This window comes from Erythrolamprus reginae, unplaced genomic scaffold (assembly GCF_031021105.1).
Source record: "Erythrolamprus reginae isolate rEryReg1 unplaced genomic scaffold, rEryReg1.hap1 H_48, whole genome shotgun sequence".
In the NCBI taxonomy this organism is placed as follows: domain Eukaryota; kingdom Metazoa; phylum Chordata; class Lepidosauria; order Squamata; family Dipsadidae; genus Erythrolamprus; species Erythrolamprus reginae.
The window spans coordinates 22,413-39,380 of NW_027248504.1; the positions used below are offsets into that span (position 1 = coordinate 22,413).

A 16,968-nucleotide genomic window follows, 5' to 3' on the forward strand; every position below is an offset into this window, starting at 1 on the left:
TATGCTTAAGACCTTCCACCATTCTTGTAGCCCGTCTTTGGGCCCGTTCAATTTTGTCAATATCTTTTTGTAGGTGAGGCCTCCAGAACTGAACACCATCTGTCTGAAATAGTGTAGGATCTCCTGCCTAAGCAGGGGGTTGGACTAGAAGACCTCCAAGGTCCCTTCCAACTGTTCTTCGGTTGTTCTATTCTACTATTCTGTTAGAGGAGGACTGAACTTTTATCAGGTGAAGGCTGAAGGCAGGTTTTGCCACTGGTATCCTTGGTACTGTCCGAACTGGGCTGTTGCTCAACTATGTCCAACGTGCTTTCCAGCTGACAATGTCACCATCCACCCGTCATGTTTTCATCATGTCTTCTGACTGCTGGTTGGGGTTTACTCATCATTCCCACTGACAGGGCAAACCACTATATTTAAAAACAGAAAGCAAACCACTTCCTTCTAGCATTGATTATGTCAGTGATTCTCAACCTTGGCAACTTGAAGATATTTGGACTTCAACTCCCAGAATTCCCCAGCCAGCATTTGCTGGCTGGGGAATTCTGGGAGTTGAAGTCCAAATATCTTCAAGTTGCCAAGGTTGGGAAACACTGGATTATGTTACCTGGTTGGGTAATGAAACGTCTGCTACGAAACAAGAAGCTCAGAGAGCACCAAGGACCATGGAGTCCTCTCCTCCTCCTCCTCCTGCTCTTCTCCCTCTCTGCACCCCACACTCCCTTCAAGCCCTGATGATATGTGGTGTAGGGTTTCCTGCCTAAGGAAAGGGTTGGACTAGAAGACCTCCAAGGTCCCATCCAACTCTGTTATTATTATTGTTGTTGTTATTATGAACAACAAGAAGGAATTTCTTTTCCTTGGAGGCAAAAAAAATTCAACCACCTGAGCTTTTCTGGAACGCAAACTAAATCGCTGCATGATATAAAGATCTCTGGCAACCAAGTCAATAAGCCAACATTTTAGGGGACTGGAGGCTAATACATCTGAAGAACAGTTGGAGGACTTAGGCATGACCAGTTTAATGAAGAGAAGGACCAGGGGAGACATGATAGCAGCCTTCCAGTATCTCAGGGGTTGCTACAAAGAAGAGGGAGTCAAGCTGTTCTCCAAAGCACCTGAAGGTAGAACAAGAAGCAATGGGTGGAAACTAAACAAGGAGAGAAGCAACTTAGAACTAAGGAGAAATTTCCTGAGAGTTGGAACAATTATTGTTGTTGTTGTTATTATTATCATCATCATTATTATCATCATCATTATTATCATTATCATCATTATTAATATTATTATTAATAATATTAACTTTCCTCCCCTTGGTCCCTTCCCATTGCTGGTTTGCCTTTATCAAATCATAGTCAAATACAATGTTTTGGGAGCCATCTCTTCAATTGTATTATTATTATTATTATTATTATTATTATTATTGTTGTTGTTGTTGTTGTTGTTGTTGTTATCATCATCATCATCATCATCATTAGGAACTGGGCCTGTCTAGTTGAATGAAAAGAAGGACCCGGGGAGACATTATAGCAGTCTCCCAATATCTCAGGGGTTGCCAGAAAGAAGAAGGAGTCAAGCTATTCTCCAAAGCACCTGAGGGTAGGACAAGAAGCAATGGGTGGAAACTAATCAAGGAGAGAAGTGACTTAGAACTAAGGAGAAACCTCCTGACAATAAAGATCATTAACCAGTGGAACTGCTTGCCACCAGAGGTTGTGGGGTGCTCCATCACTGGAAGTCTAGTGAAGATTAGGACCAGGGGAGACCTGATAGCAGTCTTCCAATATTTGAGGGGCTGCCAGAGAGAAGAGGGGGGTCAGGCTATTATTCTACAGAATCACTCGAAAGCCAGATAACGAACAATGGATGGAAACTAAACAAGGAGAGCTTCAACCTGGAAACAAGCAAGGAGGGCAATCTATCAACTGATGGAACAGAAGTTGCAATCGGAGGTCGTGGGAGCTTCATCCCTGGAGGCTTTCAAGAAGAGACACTGGACAGTCACCGGTCAGAAATGGCGTAAGGTCTCCTGCCTGAGCAGAGGGCTGGACTAGGAGACCTCCAAGGTCCCTTCCAACTCTGTTATTCTCTTTACGTACATCACGTGAATGACGACAAAGGCCACCAAAACTTCACAACGTTCGGCCGCAGCAGCAGCGGCTCTGAAATGTCCTCTAAGCCAATGTTTCCCAACCTTGGCAATTGGAAGATATCTGGACTTCAACTCCCAGAATTCCCCAGCCAGCATTCGCTGGCTGGGGAATTCTGGGAGTTGAAGTCCAGATACCTTCAAGTTCCAAGGTTGGGAAACACTGCTCTAAATTCTGAAAAGTTTATTCGTGCGTGCCAGCCCCCTGGCCACCTCCCCCCCCCCACAAATGCCAGAAGAGAAGCCAAAAAGGGGGGGGGGGGCAGAATAATTATGAAGCCTCTGCTGGCTCCCCCCCTCCTTTCCCCATTCCCCCACTGCAATTCTCTGCGCCAGGAATGCGACCTGGGAGAGGAAACGGTCGGGAGGGAACTCATCCCATTGGCATTTCCTGAAAAAGTTCCGCGGGGTCCCCTCCCACTTCCGAATCGGCTTGGGAGGCCGCCAGCCGGAGAAGAGAGCTCGACCGCCTCCCGCCCCTCCGACTGCAGGGCTCGGCTCTCCGCCTCGTCCGGGCGCTGGGAAAGAAAGCCACCGGGGTCTTTCCTGGGGTGCCTGGCCCACCGCCCTTGGCACCGAACAACAGGGTGGGAAGGGACCATGGGGCACGTAGTCGATTCAAACTCAATGCAAACTGCTCCAAAGGAGATTGCAGGAAATATTTATTTATTTATTTATTTTATTTATTGGATTTGTATGCCGCCCCTCTGCAGAGACTCGGGGCGGCTAACAGCGACAATAAAACAGTGTACAATAGTAATTTGGTATTGATGATTAAAAATCAATTAATATAAAAACCAAACATACATACATACATACATACCATGCATAGAATTGTAGAGGCCTAGGGGGAAAGAGGATCTCAATTCCCCCATGCCTGGCGGCAGAGGTGGGTTTTAAGTTGTTTACGAAAGGCAAGGAGGGTGGGGGCAGTTCTAATCTCTGGGGGGACTTAGTTCCAGAGGGCCGGGGCCGCCACAGAGAAGGCTCTTCCCCTGGGTCCCGCCAGGCGACATTGCTTAGTTGACAGGACCCGGAGAAGATCCACTCTGTGGGACCTAACTGGTCGCTGGGATTCGTGCAGCAGAATATGACTTCAGCAACCGAGTGACCAACGCCTGGAATGGACTACTCTGTGGTTTCTTCCCCCAACCCCAAAATCTTCAACCTCTCCCCTTTTCTAAGAGGTTTGTACTCTACTACATCCCATTCCATTCTAGTGTGTCTGATCTATTCTATTCTATTCTGGGCGAGATCATCCAGGGGCATGGGGTGAGGTATCATCAATATGCTGATGATACCCAGCTTTACATCTCCACCCCAGGTCCAGTCAGCAAAGCAGTGGAAGTGATGTGCCGGTGTCTGGAGGCTGTTGGGGTCTGGATGGGGGTCAACAGACTCAAACTCAACCCTGACAAGACGGAGTGGCTGTGGGTTTTGCCTCCCAAGGACAATTCCATCTGTCCGTCCATTACCCTGGGGTGGGGGGGATTATTGACCCCCTTGGAGAGGGTCCGCAACTTGGGTGTCCTCCTCGGTCCATAGCTTACATTAGAGCACCATATTTCAGCTGTGGCGAGGGGGGGCGTTTGCCCAGGTTCGCCTGGTGCACCAGTTGCAGCCCTATCTGGACAGGGAGTCACTGCTCACAGTCACTCATGCCCTCATCACATCGAGGCTCGACTACTGCAACGCTCTCTACATGGGGCTACCACTGAAAAGTGTTCAGAAACTTCAGATCGTGCAGAATGCGGCTGCGAGAGCAATCAGGGGCTTCCCCAAATATGCCCATGTTTCATCAACACTCCGCAGTCTGCATTAGTTGCCGATCAGTTTCCAGTCACCATTCAAAGTGTTGGTCATGACCTATAAAGCCCTTCATGGCATCGGACCAGAATACCTCCAGGACCGTTTTATGTATACTGAGAGCATCTGCACCAAAGACGAATTCCTTACATGTCCAATCACACTTGGCCAATAAAGAATTCTATTCTTAATTATGAACTAGAACTAAAACCGGAAATATACGTACTAGATCATAAAAAGGCAAATTTAGATCTTATAACGTACTTACAGCGGCGAAATTGAGTTTTGCACAAAATTGGGAAAAAAGAAAATAAACCAACAGAACAGATGATAATCAGAAAGATACCAGAATGCGCAAAAATGAATAAAATGATGATGGAATTGCAGAATAAACAGGGAAATGAATATTATACAGTATAGGGAAAATTATACAAATAGAGGGGGGGGGGGAAAACCGAAATAAAAAACCCAGACAAAATAAAAGAGGACAATGTACACTACTCAAAAAAAATAAAGGGAACACTTAAACAACACAATACAACTCCAAGTCAATCAAACTTCTGTGAAATCAAACTGTCCACTTAGGAAGCAGTACTGATTGACAGTCAATTCCACATGCTATTGTGCAAATGGAATAGTTGTGCAAGTGAAATATTCGATGAGAATATTTCATTCATTCGGATCCAGGATGTGTAATGTAATGTGTGTTCCCTTAATTTTTTTGAGCAGTATAGAAAAACCAATGTAAAAACAACTTTATTTCAAAATGCACAAGCTTTCGTAAATTGTTTGTACGTATGATGTGTCTACTTTTTGTATGTGCTTCTTTATGCTTTATGTTTCAAAAAATCCAATTAAAAAAAAAATCTATTCTATGTTTATTTTATTTATTTATTAAATTTGTATGCCGCCCCTCTCCGTAGACTCAGGGCGGCTCACAGCAGTGATAGAAACAATGTACAATACAAATCTAATAATACGAAGTTAAAAACCCATTAATATAAAAACCAAACATACATACAGACATAACATGCATAAAATTGTAAAGGCCTAGGGGGAAAGAGTATCTCACTTCCCCCATGCCTGACGGCAGAGGTGGGTTTTGAGAAGTTTACGAAAGGCAAGGAGGGTGGGGGCAATTCTAATCTCTGGCGGGAGTTGGTTCCAGAAGGCCGGAGCCAGCACAGAGAAGGCTCTTCCCCTGGGTCCCGCCAGACGACATTGTTTAGTTGACGGGACCCGGAGAAGGCCCACTCTGTGGGACCTAACCGGTCGCTGGGATTCATGCGGCAGAAGGCGGTCTCGGAGATATTCTGGTTCGATGCCATGAAGGGCTTTATAGGTCATAACCAACACTTTGAATTGTGACCGGAAACTGATCGGCAACCAATGCAGACTGTGGAGTGTTGGTGAAACATGGGCATACTATGTTATTCTATTCCATATTCTATTCTATTCTATTCATTCCTCAAAAGGCAGCCAGGAAAGTTGAGGTGGTTGCGATGCGCCTCCGTCACCACGGTTTGTGCAACCGAGTTCACCACCACACCTGTCGACTTCACAGGCCCCACCTATCATACCTTCTGACATTCCTGGCCCGTGAGACACGAGGCTGGGCCTGGTTGCCCCAAAAAGACATTCCCACCCACCTTACAAAGGGCTGCTGAGTTTTAATCCCGGTGGCACCGATTCAACACAAGGGTGAGCCTGGTGTTAAGCATGGCACACACTCCCACCATCTCTATGGCTGCCTGGGACACATCGACCCTCTCACTGCTCGGCCTGGTGCTGCTGTGGCGCACGATAGAAACATAGAAGTCTGACGGCAGAAAAAGACCTCATGGTCCATCTAGTCTGCCCTTATACTATTTTCTGCATTTTATCTTAGGATGGATCTATGTTTATCCCAGGCATGTTTAAATTCAGTTCCTGTGGATTGACCAACCACATCTGCTGGAAGTTTGTTCCAAGGATCTACTACTCTTTCAGTCAAATCATATTTTCTCACTTTTGCTTCTGATCTTTCCCCCAACTAACCTCAGATTGGGCCCCCTTGTTCTTTGGTTCACTATCCTATTAAAAACACTTCCCTCCTGAACCTTATTTAACCCTTTAACATATTTAAATGTTCAATCATGTCCCCCCTTTTCCTTCTGTCCTCCAGACTATACAGATGGAGTCCATGAAGTCTTTCCTGATAATTTTTATGCTCAAGACCTTCCACCATTCTTGTAGCCCGTCTTTGGACCCCTTCAATTTGATCCATATCTTTTTGTAGGTGAGGTCTCCAGAACTGGACACGATGCTCTGGCATAGCTCCAGACTCTGGTTTGTATGTAGGGAGGATCCCAGGTACCTGTCTGTGAGCTGCCCTGAGTCCTTCAAACCCAATCAATCAATCAATCAATCAATCAATCAACGTCTTCAAGAGGGGGAGGAGGGGGAGGAGAGAAAGGAGAAGGGAGGAGAACAAAGAGAAGCAGAAGAGAAAAGGGTGTATTTATTATTATTATTATTATTATTATTATTATTATTATTATTATTATTTATTAGATTTGTATAGTAGAAGAAGAGAAGGAAAATGGAATGGAATGCGAAGAGGAGGAGAGGAAGAGTAGAAAGAAAAGAAGGAGAAGAAAAGATGGAATGGAAGAAGGCAAATGAGGGAGGAAGAGTAGTAGAAGGAGAGAAGAAAAATGGAATGGAATAAAAATAGGAGGAGGAGGAGGAGAGAAGAAGAAAAGAAGAGAAGAAAAGATGGAATGGAAGGAGGAGGAGAGTAGTGGAAGGAGAGAAGAAGAAGAGAAGAAGTACAAGGAGAAGCCGGAGACAAAAAGGAGAAGGAGAAAAGGAGAGAGAAAAAATGGAATGGAATACAAACAGGAGAAGAAGAGAGAAGAAAGAGACGAGAAGAAAGGGAATAATGGGATGGAATGGGATGAAAGAAAGAAAGAGAAGGAGAAAGAAAGAGAAGGAGAAGAGCCAAGGAAAGAGAAAGGAATGGAATGAAATGGAGGTGGTGAAAAGGAGAAGGAGGAGGGTAAGTAAGTAAGTAAGTCAGTCAGTCAGTCAGTAAGGAAGGAAGGGAGGAAGGGAGGAGGAGGGGGGTAAGGAAGGAAGGAAGGGAGGGAAAGGAGGAGGAGAGAAGGAAGGGAGGAGGAGGAGAAGGAAGAAAGGGAAAGGAGAAGGAGAGGAGAAGGAAGGATGGAAGGAGGAGAAGGAGGAGGTGAAGGAGAAGGAAGTAAGGATAGGAGGAGGAAGAGGAGGAGGAAGAGGGGACAGGCATTGCCTTCCCAACAAGGCCAACGAAACTACCCCTTGAGCCCCCCCCCAGCTCTCTGCTGCCCCCCTTGCAACCTCTCTGGTTCTTCCGCCGCTCTCCAAGAGAAAAGGGCTGGAAGGAACCCCCTCTCAAGCCAACGTGTCCTCCCTGCACCCCCCTGCACCCCGGGGGCACAATAGCTGCCAAGGTCCTCCCTGAGCGAGCGAGTGAGTGAGCGTCAAAAGCTGGGCGGCTCAGGGGAATGTAGGCAAGGCTGCATCCAGGCCTGCCGGAACATGTAGGCCTCCGGGCAGCTCTCTTTCTTGGCAACTCCGCCCTGCCCACAGAGGCCTCGCCGAGGAGGTTCTTCCCTGGGTCTCCAGGGATGGGGGGTGCCAAGCTAACAAGGCCCGGGGCGAGGGGGGGGGCGCTGGAGGGCAGGCTTGGCACCCAGGGCCGGAGCAGGTGGGGGGAGAGAGCCCACTCTCCTGCATCCCAGAGGGTCTCCAGGCCATTGGCCCCAACAATCAAGAGTCCTCATTTGACCCACTTGAGAAGGATGGAAGGCTGAGTCAACCTGGAGCCGGAGGTGAGATTTGAACTGCTGAACTACAGCTGGCAGTTAGCTGAAGGAGCCTGCAGTGCTGCACTCTAACTGCCCCAGAGAAAGAAAGAAAGAAAGAGAGGGAGAGAAAGAAAGAGAGAAAGGAAAGAAAGAAGGAAAGAAAGAAAAAGAGAGAGAGGGGAAAGAGAAAGGGAGGAAGGAAGAAAAAGAAAGAAAGACAGACAGACAGAAGGAAAGAAAGAAAAGCAATAGCATTTAGACTTATATACCGCTTCACAGTGCTTTTAAGCGGGTGAGAAAACGAAGTGAGAAAACAGGGAGCGATAGAAAAAATCCTTCCTCTTTCTAATGAAGATGATTGAAGGTGAGAAAACAGCTCCTTGTTTTCTCATCTTCAATCATCTTCATTTTTATTTCATTAGCAAGAGCACGGTTTTTTTCTATCACATATCTTGTTTTTGTGATGGTTTCTTTTCAAATAAGGCTGCAAAAAGCAGTGGTCCACTTGACAAAGAATGACCCTATACAGATATTTGCCACAGACAGGAGACGGCCACACTATTTTCCAGGGCAACAGAGGGCCAGACCAGGAGCAATGGATGGAAACTGACCAAGGAGAGATTCAACCTGGAAATAAGGAGGAACTTTCTGACGGTGAGAACCATCAATCAGTGGAACGACCTGCCAGCAGAAGTTGTGGATTGCCACCTAGCTGGGGAGGTGTAGGGTTTCCTGCTTGAGCAGGGGGTTGGACTTGTTGACCTGCAAGGTCCCTTTCAACTCTAATAATAAATAAATTGTTGTGAGCCGTCCCGAGTCTTCGGAGAGGGGAGGCATAAAAATCTAATAAATTATTATTATTATTATTATTATTATTATTATTATTATTATTATTATTATTATTATTATGTCAATACAACACAGCAAACGAGATCACTATGCTGGATTTCGTATTTCATCCCCAGTCGGGCGCTTCCCAAGCACCTAGGACTGCGTGATGTAGCGGCAAATTTTGTTTGCCGATCCCAGTCAAGCGGCCTTTTGCAATTGACAGATGGAGATTTTGTCAATGCCGATGGTTTTCAAATGTCCGCTGAGATCCTTTGGACCTGCACCCAGCGTGCCAAGTACCACTGGGACCACTTTCACGGGCTTCTGCCAGAGTCGTTGCAGCTCGATTTTTAGATCTTCGTATTTCACTAATTTCTCTAGCTGCTTCTCCTCAATTCTGCTGTCTCCTGGGATTGCGATTATTATTTATTTATTTTTATTTTTATTTTTATTTTTATTTTTATTTTTATTTTTATTATTATTATTATTATTATTAAATGGCTCCATGTGCCACCTGAGGCAATGCTGGCTGGGGAATTCTGGGAGTTGAAGTCCAGATGTCTTCAAGTTACCAAGGTTGGGAAACATTGGTGTAAGGGCTCCTGCACCAGCAGGATGTTGGACTACAAAACCCAGAGTCCCTTCCAACACAAACGATAAATAAAAAAAATAAAACCACGGGTATAGGCAGGGGTGGGCTCCAGCCGGAACGCTAAATCGGGCCCTCCACTGCAGCTCGCGAGTGCTTGCGGGGCCAGTGTGATTTTGCTCCTGCACCTGTGGAGGTAGCAAAATCGCACATGGAGCTGCAAGTGAGTCCGTGTTTCAACATGCGCAGAAGCAAAAAAACCCCAACCCTCACCGAAACACAGGCTCACCTGCGGCTCCATGTGCGATTTTGCTACCTCCACAGGTGCAGGAGCAAAATCACATTGGCCCCACAAGCACTCGCAAGCTGCAGTGGAGGTCCCGATTTAGCCTTCCGGCTGGAGCCCACCCCAGGGTATTGGGTGTCCTGTTTGAGCAGGGGTGAGGCCTAGAACTCTTCCAACGTCCCTTCCTTGTTGTGTGCCAGTGTTGTGCCTATCTTCACTATCAGGAAAGACTTCATGAACTCAATCTGTAGAGTCTGGAGGACAGAAGGGAAAGGGGGGACATGATTCAAACATTGAAATATGTTAAAGGGTTAAATAAGATCCAGGAGGGAAGTGTTTTTAATAGGAAAGGGAACCCAAGAACAAGGGGACACAATCTGAGGTGAGTTGGGGGAAAGATCAAAAGAGTAGTAGATGCTTGGAACAAACTTCCAGCAGATGTGGTTGGTAAATCCACAGTAACTGAATTTAAGCATGCCTGGGATAAACATATATCCATCCTAAGATAAAATACAAGTAATAGTATAAGGGCAGACTAGATGGACCAGGAGGTCTTTTTCTGCCGTCAATCTTCTGTTTCTATGTTTCCTTGGAAGGGAATCGAAAATAAGTCGGTAAGTGTTGTATTGCCTCTGTACAAATCGATGGGGAGACCACACTTGGAGTCCTGTGTAAAGTTCTGGTCACCGCACCTCAAGAAGGACATAATGGAACTGGAAAAGGTGCAAAAAAGGGCAACAAGAACGATCAAGGAAGTGGATCATCTCCCTTGTGAAACCAGGTTGCAACGCCTTGGTCTCTCCAGCCTTGAAAGACGGCGTTTAAGGGGTGACTTGATTGAAGGGTATAAGATTTAAGATTTATTAGATTTGTATGCCACCCCTCTCCGAAGACACAATACTAGGACGAGGGGCCCCTCCCTAAATCTCATAGGTGAGAAAGCAAGGACAAATAAAGGAAAATATTTCTTTAACCAGAGGGTCCATAGTTGATGCGATTCCCTTCCAGAAGAGGTTGTGACAGCTGTCAGCCTTGATAACTTCAAGGCAGGATGAGACAGATTCATGGATGCCAAGTGTATCATAGGTGATGATTGAAACAGATGTCCATTTGCCGCCTCTATGTTGGTTGAGGCAGGCAGGGTTCCCTTGGGTACCATTTCTTTCTGCTCAAGATCCCCATGGACAATTGGGGGGCCACTGTGGGACACAGAATGCTGAACTCGATGGGCTTTGGCCCGATTCAGCAGGGCTCTTCTTAGATTCTTAGGTTCCAGCTCCATTCCAAATTGAATTCCCTGAAATGTCCCTTCGTTATTTGGTGTATTGCTTTTTTTAAAACCAGGGATAGGAGAGAAGGACGGGAGAAATTAATTTAGTTCTGGGTTGTCGGCCAGTGGATGGACTGCAGGCAGCTCAACCTCGCCCAGCCTCTCTCTAGCCTGCTCACCGAGAATGAAAGGCTTAAAACCTGGCATTTACAAAGGCCGAAGGAGGGAGAAGGAGCGTTTTCAGCCGCTTTTGATTAGTCAGGTGTAGTTCAGGTGGCACGAAAGCTCCAGAGACTCGCTGGGCAGGTGGGGAGAGAAACCTCCACGCCGTGATGAGGCTTATTTTGAGCAGAAGGTCCCAGCTGGGCCCGGCTTAAATGAGCAGGTTTTGAGCCCCAGGCAGGTGAGCCGGGCAGATTTTTCCAAATAACTAGGTGTGTCCGTGTAAACACAATTTGCAGAGCACGCCCTGCGTACTAGGAGTGGAAGATTAATCGGGGTTCTTTAAAAAAATAATAATTAACCGGAGCAGAGAGAAATCCTGAAGCTTGCTTTGTTTCATTTTCTTAGAAACACCGCTTTGTTTTCATTGTGGTCAGCAAGGTTACGGCTTAAGAGCTGGATGGCCATCTACATTAGTGTTTCCCAACCTTGGCCACTTGAAGATATTTGGACTTCAACTCCCAGAATTCCCCAGCCAGCGAATGCCTTGGAGACCTTGGAGGGGATATTTCTATGCAGCAATGAGGCGATGGCAGACTTTGATCCCCACTGCCGAGAGAGACTGTGTGGTCCAGTAGTTAAGGCTTGAAACCAGGAGTGGGTGAACTCTTGTACTGTACTGCGGTAGGCATGAAAACCAACTGCGTGAGTTTGGGCCAATCACCAGGAGACAGGAGTTCTAGTCCCACCTTAGGCATAAAAGCTGGCTAGGAGGCTTTGGACCAATCACCAGGAGAGGGTGAGTTCTTGTCCCGCCTTAGGCATGAAAGGCAGCTGGGTGGCTTTGGGCCAATCACCAGGAGATGGGAGTTCTAGTCCCGCCTTAGGCATGAAAGGCAGCTGGGTGATTTTGAGCTGGTTTAGGAAAACTAGGAGATGGGAAGGAATATTAGCTATGTTTGCTGTCCGGTGTTACTTATAAAAATATTAAAAGTGTAAGAGAAAAGAAAAAAAAAAGAAAAAGATAGAAAAAGAAAGAGAAAGAAAAGTGAAATTTGACAGAAAAAGCAAGAAAAGAAAGAAAGAAAGAAAGAAAGAAAGAAAGAAAGAAAGAAAGAAAGGAAAAGAAAGAAATAGACAGAGGACAGATATAGATAGAAGAGAAAGAAAGAAAGAATCATAGATAAAATCATAGAGTTGGAAGGGACCTCGAGGGTCATCGGGTCCAACCCCCTGTTCAATGCAGGATTCATCAAACCATCCCAGAAAGATGACCGTCCAGTCTCTGTTTGAAGACCTCCAGTGAAGGCGAGCCCACCACCTCCTGTGGCAAACTATTCCACTGGTTTATCACCCTTAATGTTAGAAAGTTTTTTTCTGATCTCTCATTAAATCTACTCCCTGGCAGTTCCATTCCATTGTTTCTGGTCCTTCCATGTGCTATTGAGAACAATGAGAAAGAAAAAGAGAGAAAGAGAGAGAAAGGAAAAGAAAAGTGAAATTCAACAGAAAAAGCAATACAAAAGAAAGAAAGAAGAAAAGAAAGAAAGAAAGAAGGAAGGAAGGAAAGAGACAGAGGACAGATATAGATAAGAGAGAGAGAGAGAGAGAAAGGAAGGAAAAAAGAAAGAAAGAGACAGAGGGCAGATACAGATAGAAAAGAGAGAGAGAAAGGAAGGAAAAAAGAAAGAAAGAAAGAGACAGAGGGCAGATATAGATAGAAGAGAGAGGAAAGAAGGAAGGAAGGAAAAAAACCCCAAGGAAACAAAATACCTGAAAACTGAGCTCACCTGAAGACCGTTTTTTAAAAAAAATAAAAATAAAAACAGCCTCAACTTGTGACTCTATAAAAGTGCAAATCTGGTGATGTGCTGGCTGTACTCAAAGCAGACAATTTATTGCCCAAACCGCGTGAAGCATTTTGAACATTTCCTTCTGAGCTTATTCCTTACTCATTCGACCACAGGGGCCATAACATCATCTTCTCTTTTGCAGAGGAAAATAAAAATAAGGGAAGACCTATTGGGGTTGGCCCCTGGGGTGTGTGACTCGGCTGTGAGGTGTGTCACTTGCGTAGTTTGGGGTGGGAGGCTCCTCCAGATTTAGGAGGGTTCCTAGTCCTCATGTTCTTTTGAAGTTCAGTGTTTACTTGTTAGGTGTTGTTACTATTTTTTTTTAAAGAGTTGAGTAAAAATAAATTAAAATTGCACAAAGTTGTGAAATGAAGCCAAGTTTCCTGACGTCAGTCAGTCTCTGGAGCTGTGCAATTCCTCAGCAAGGCTCCGGCCCTGTTTTCCTTCTCCAACTCCATGGTCTGGAGATACAGGACAAGGAGCAGAATTCCCAAGAGGTTTGAGGTTGAGAAGTCAATCTTCTCAACCTCAGGATTAAGAGGGGTGCACTTCAACTCCCAGAATTCCCTGGCCTTCCTTCCTTCCCTTCTTTCTTTTCTTTCTCTTTTGCCATTTCCTTCCTTTTTCCTTCTTCCCTCCTACTTTCCCTCCTTCCCTCCCTCCCTTCCTGCCTCCTTTCTTTCTTTCTTTCTTTCCTTTCTCTTTTTCCTTCTTCCCTCCTACTTTCCCTCCATCCCTCCCTCCCTCCCTGCCTCCTTTCTTTCTTTCTTTCTTTCCTTTCTCTTTTGCCATTTCCTTCCTTTTTCCTTCTTCCCTCCTACTTTCCCTCCTTCCCTCCCTCCCTTCCTGCCTTCCTTTCTTTCTTTCCTTTCTCTTTTGCCTTTTCCTTCTTTCCTACTTTTCCTCCATCCCTCATTCCCTCCCTCCCTCCCTTCCTGCCTCCTTTCTTTCTTTCTTTCCTTTCTCTTTTGCCATTTCCTTCCTTTTTCCTTCCCCATCCTTTCCCACCCTCCATCTCTCCATCTCTCCCTTCCTGCTTTCTTTCTTTCTTCCTTCCTTTCTTTCTTTCCCTTTCCTTTTTTCTTTCTTCCTTCCTCCCTCCGTCCATCATCCCCTCTCATTTCCTTTCCTCTCTTAATTCACTAACTACCTGCCAGCAGTTTGATCCTGACCAGCTCCAGGTCGACTCAGCCTTCCGTCCTTCCAAGGTGGGTAAAATCAGGACCCAGATTGTTGGGGGCAAGAGGCTGATTCTGTAAACCGCTTAGAGAGGGCTGGAAAAGCACTAGGAAGCGGTAGATAAGGGCTATTGCTAGGTTTACTCTAATGCAGTGTTTCCCAACCATCACAACTTGAAGATATTTGGACTTCAACTCCCAGAATTCCCCAGCCAGCGAATGAAGAGAAGGACCAGGGGAGACCTGATAACAGTCTCCCAATCTCTCAGGGTTTGCGTCAAGGAAGAAGGAATCAACCTATTCTCCAAAGCACCTGAGGGTAGAACAAGAAGCAATGGGTGGAAACTAACCAAGAAGAGAAGCAACCTGGAACTAAGGAGAAAAATCCTGACAGTTAGAACAATTAATCCATGGGACAGCTTGCCACCGGAGGTTGTGAATGCTCCAACACTGGAGGTTTTTAAGAAGATGTTGAACAACCATCTGTCTGAAGTAGTGGAGGGTCTCCTGCCCAAGCAGGGGGTTGGACTAGAAGACCTCCAAGGTCCCTTCCAACTCTACATTTCTGTTTTTTTCTTTCCTCTCCACTCCCCTTTGACAAGCAAGGACTGGTGACTTTCCATCCGCAATTTAATCTAAATCCCCCCAGGGAGTTCGTTGACAAAATCAGATTACATTATCGCCTTGGTCTCCAGGAGACCGGCCGGAGCGACAGTGGAAATCTCCACTGGGTCTAGGATTAATCTCGGAAGCTGGAGGTTAGTGTGAATTGGGGGTGGAAGGTGAAGAACCAGAGGGAAGAGAGGGAGAGAGGGAGGGAGGAAGGAAAGAAAGCAAGAGAAAGCAACCAAGGAAGGAAGAAGTTAAGTAAGTAAGCAAGGAAGGAAGAAATAAGACAAAGAAAGAAGGGAGGAAGGAAGGTAAAGCAAGAGAAAGAGAGCAAGGAGGAAGGAAGGAAGCAGGGAGGGAGTAAATAAGGAAGGAAAGAAAGAAGGAGAAAGAAAGAAAGCAAACAAGCAAGCAAGCAAGCAAGGAAGAAGTTAAGTAAGCAAGCAAGGAAGAAAGAAGGAAAGGAAGGGAGGGAGGAAAGAAAGAAGAAAGGGAGGAAAGGAAGGATGGAAAGAAAGAAAGGAAAGAAAGAAAGCAAACAAGCAAGCAAGCAAGGAAGAAGTTAAGTAAGCAAGCAAGGAAGGAAGAAGAAAAGGAAGGGAGGGAGGAAAGAAAGAAGAAAGGGAGGAAAGGAAGGATGGAAAGAAAGAAAGGAAAGAAAGAAGGAAAAAAGGAAGAAAGGAAAGGAAGGAAGGAAAAAAGAAGGAAAGGGAGAAGCAAAGAAAGAATGAAGGGAAGGAAGGAAGGAAAGAAGGAAAAAGGAAGAAAGGAAAGAAAGAAGCAAAGAAAGAATGAAGGAAGGGAAGGAAAGAAAGAAAGAAAGAGGAAGCAATAGAAAGAAACAAAGAAAGAAGGAAGGAAGGAAGGAAGAAGCAATAGAAAGAAGCAAAGAAAGAATGAAGGAAGGGAAAGAAGGAAGGAAAGAAAGAAGGAAAAAAGAAGAATGAAGGAAGGGAAGGAAGGAAGAAAACAAGGAAAGAAACAAGAAAGCCATCAAGAAGTCGGTTCACCAGGAGAAGGAAAGAACCAGTCTGATTTGTTTGTCTAGACACACCCCAGGCGGTGTTCCTGGGACGGCTGCATACCAGGCATTCCTGCCCCCCCCTTTCTACCTCTCCCCTCCTTCTCTTTGCCCAGCCTCCCCCCCCCCCAGGGAATCCCTAAGACCGTCCTCAACCCTGCCCAGCCCAATTCAAGGGACCGACACTGAGCCAGGACAAGCAGCCAACACATAGCTGAGCGATGCACGAGGCTCCCAGGATGTGATTCACCCCCTCTGGACCTCTGGAGATATTTGCAAGCGCACTAACCAGACTTACTGACTGGGGCTGCAACACACGGCAGACCCCCTTTTAAGGAAGGAGGAAGTGGCGTCTTCCCCACCCCCCCTCCACCTCCGAGGAAGGAACCTCGGGTCCCCGACCACACGGATCTGCAAGACAAACGTGCAAACTTCACAGCCCTGGTGCTGCAGCGGTTTCCATCAAGGGGTCAGTTTGCCAGAAAAGGGCCCTGATGATGTAGCCTAGCTGGGTCATAAAATGTCTGGGAGGAAGCAATTAAGCTCAGAGCGCACCATTCACCTTTGCAGCCCTCCTCTTCATATCCACCTCTCCCTTCTAACACTGGTGGCGTTGCCTAGTTGGGTCATGGAAGGTCTGGAAGAAAACCACCAAGCTCGGAGAGAATAGAAACATAGAAGATTGACGGCAGGAAAAGACCTCCTGGTCCATCTAGTCTGCCCTTATACTATTTCCTGTATTTTGTCTTAGGATGGATTTATATTTATCCCAGACAGGTTTACATTCAGTGACTGTGGATTCTTCCTTCCTCCCTCTTCCTCCCTTCCCTTCCTTCCGTCTCTTTCTTTCCTTTTTCCCTCCCTTCTTCCGTCCTCATTCCTTCCTTCTCTTTCTTTACTTCTTCCCTCCCTCCTTCCTTCCTCATTCCTTCGTTCCGTCTTTCTTTCCTTCTTCCCTTCCTTGCTCATTCCTTCCTTCTGTCTCTCTTTCCTTGCTCATTCCTTCCTTCCGTATCTCTTTCCTTCTTTCCTTCCAACCTTCCTTCCTCATTCCTTCCTTTCTTCTCTTTCCTTCTTTCCTTCCTCCCTCCCTTATTCATAGAAACGTAGAAGATTGACGTCAGAAAAAGACGTCCTGGTCCATCTAGCCTGCCCTTATACGATTTCCTGCCTTCTACCTTAGGGTGGATAGATGTTTATCCCAAGCATGTTTAAATTCAGTTCTTGTGGATTTACCAACGATGTCTTCTGGAAGTTTGTTCCAAGCATCTACTACTCTTTCAGTCAAATCATATTTTCTCACCTTGCTTCTGATCTTTCCCCCAACTAATCTCAGATTGAGCCCCCTTGCTCTTGTGTTCATTTTCCTATTAAAAACACTTCCCTC

The 16,968-nt window shown here is 45.9% G+C and overlaps 1 protein-coding gene across 1 annotated transcript in view; it reads right to left on the bottom strand.

Annotated features, from left to right (window-relative positions):
* Positions 1-16,968, bottom strand: part of LOC139155706 (bcl-2-like protein 1) — a 45,782-nt gene that overhangs the window by 14,631 nt on the left and 14,183 nt on the right. The window lies entirely within an intron of this gene.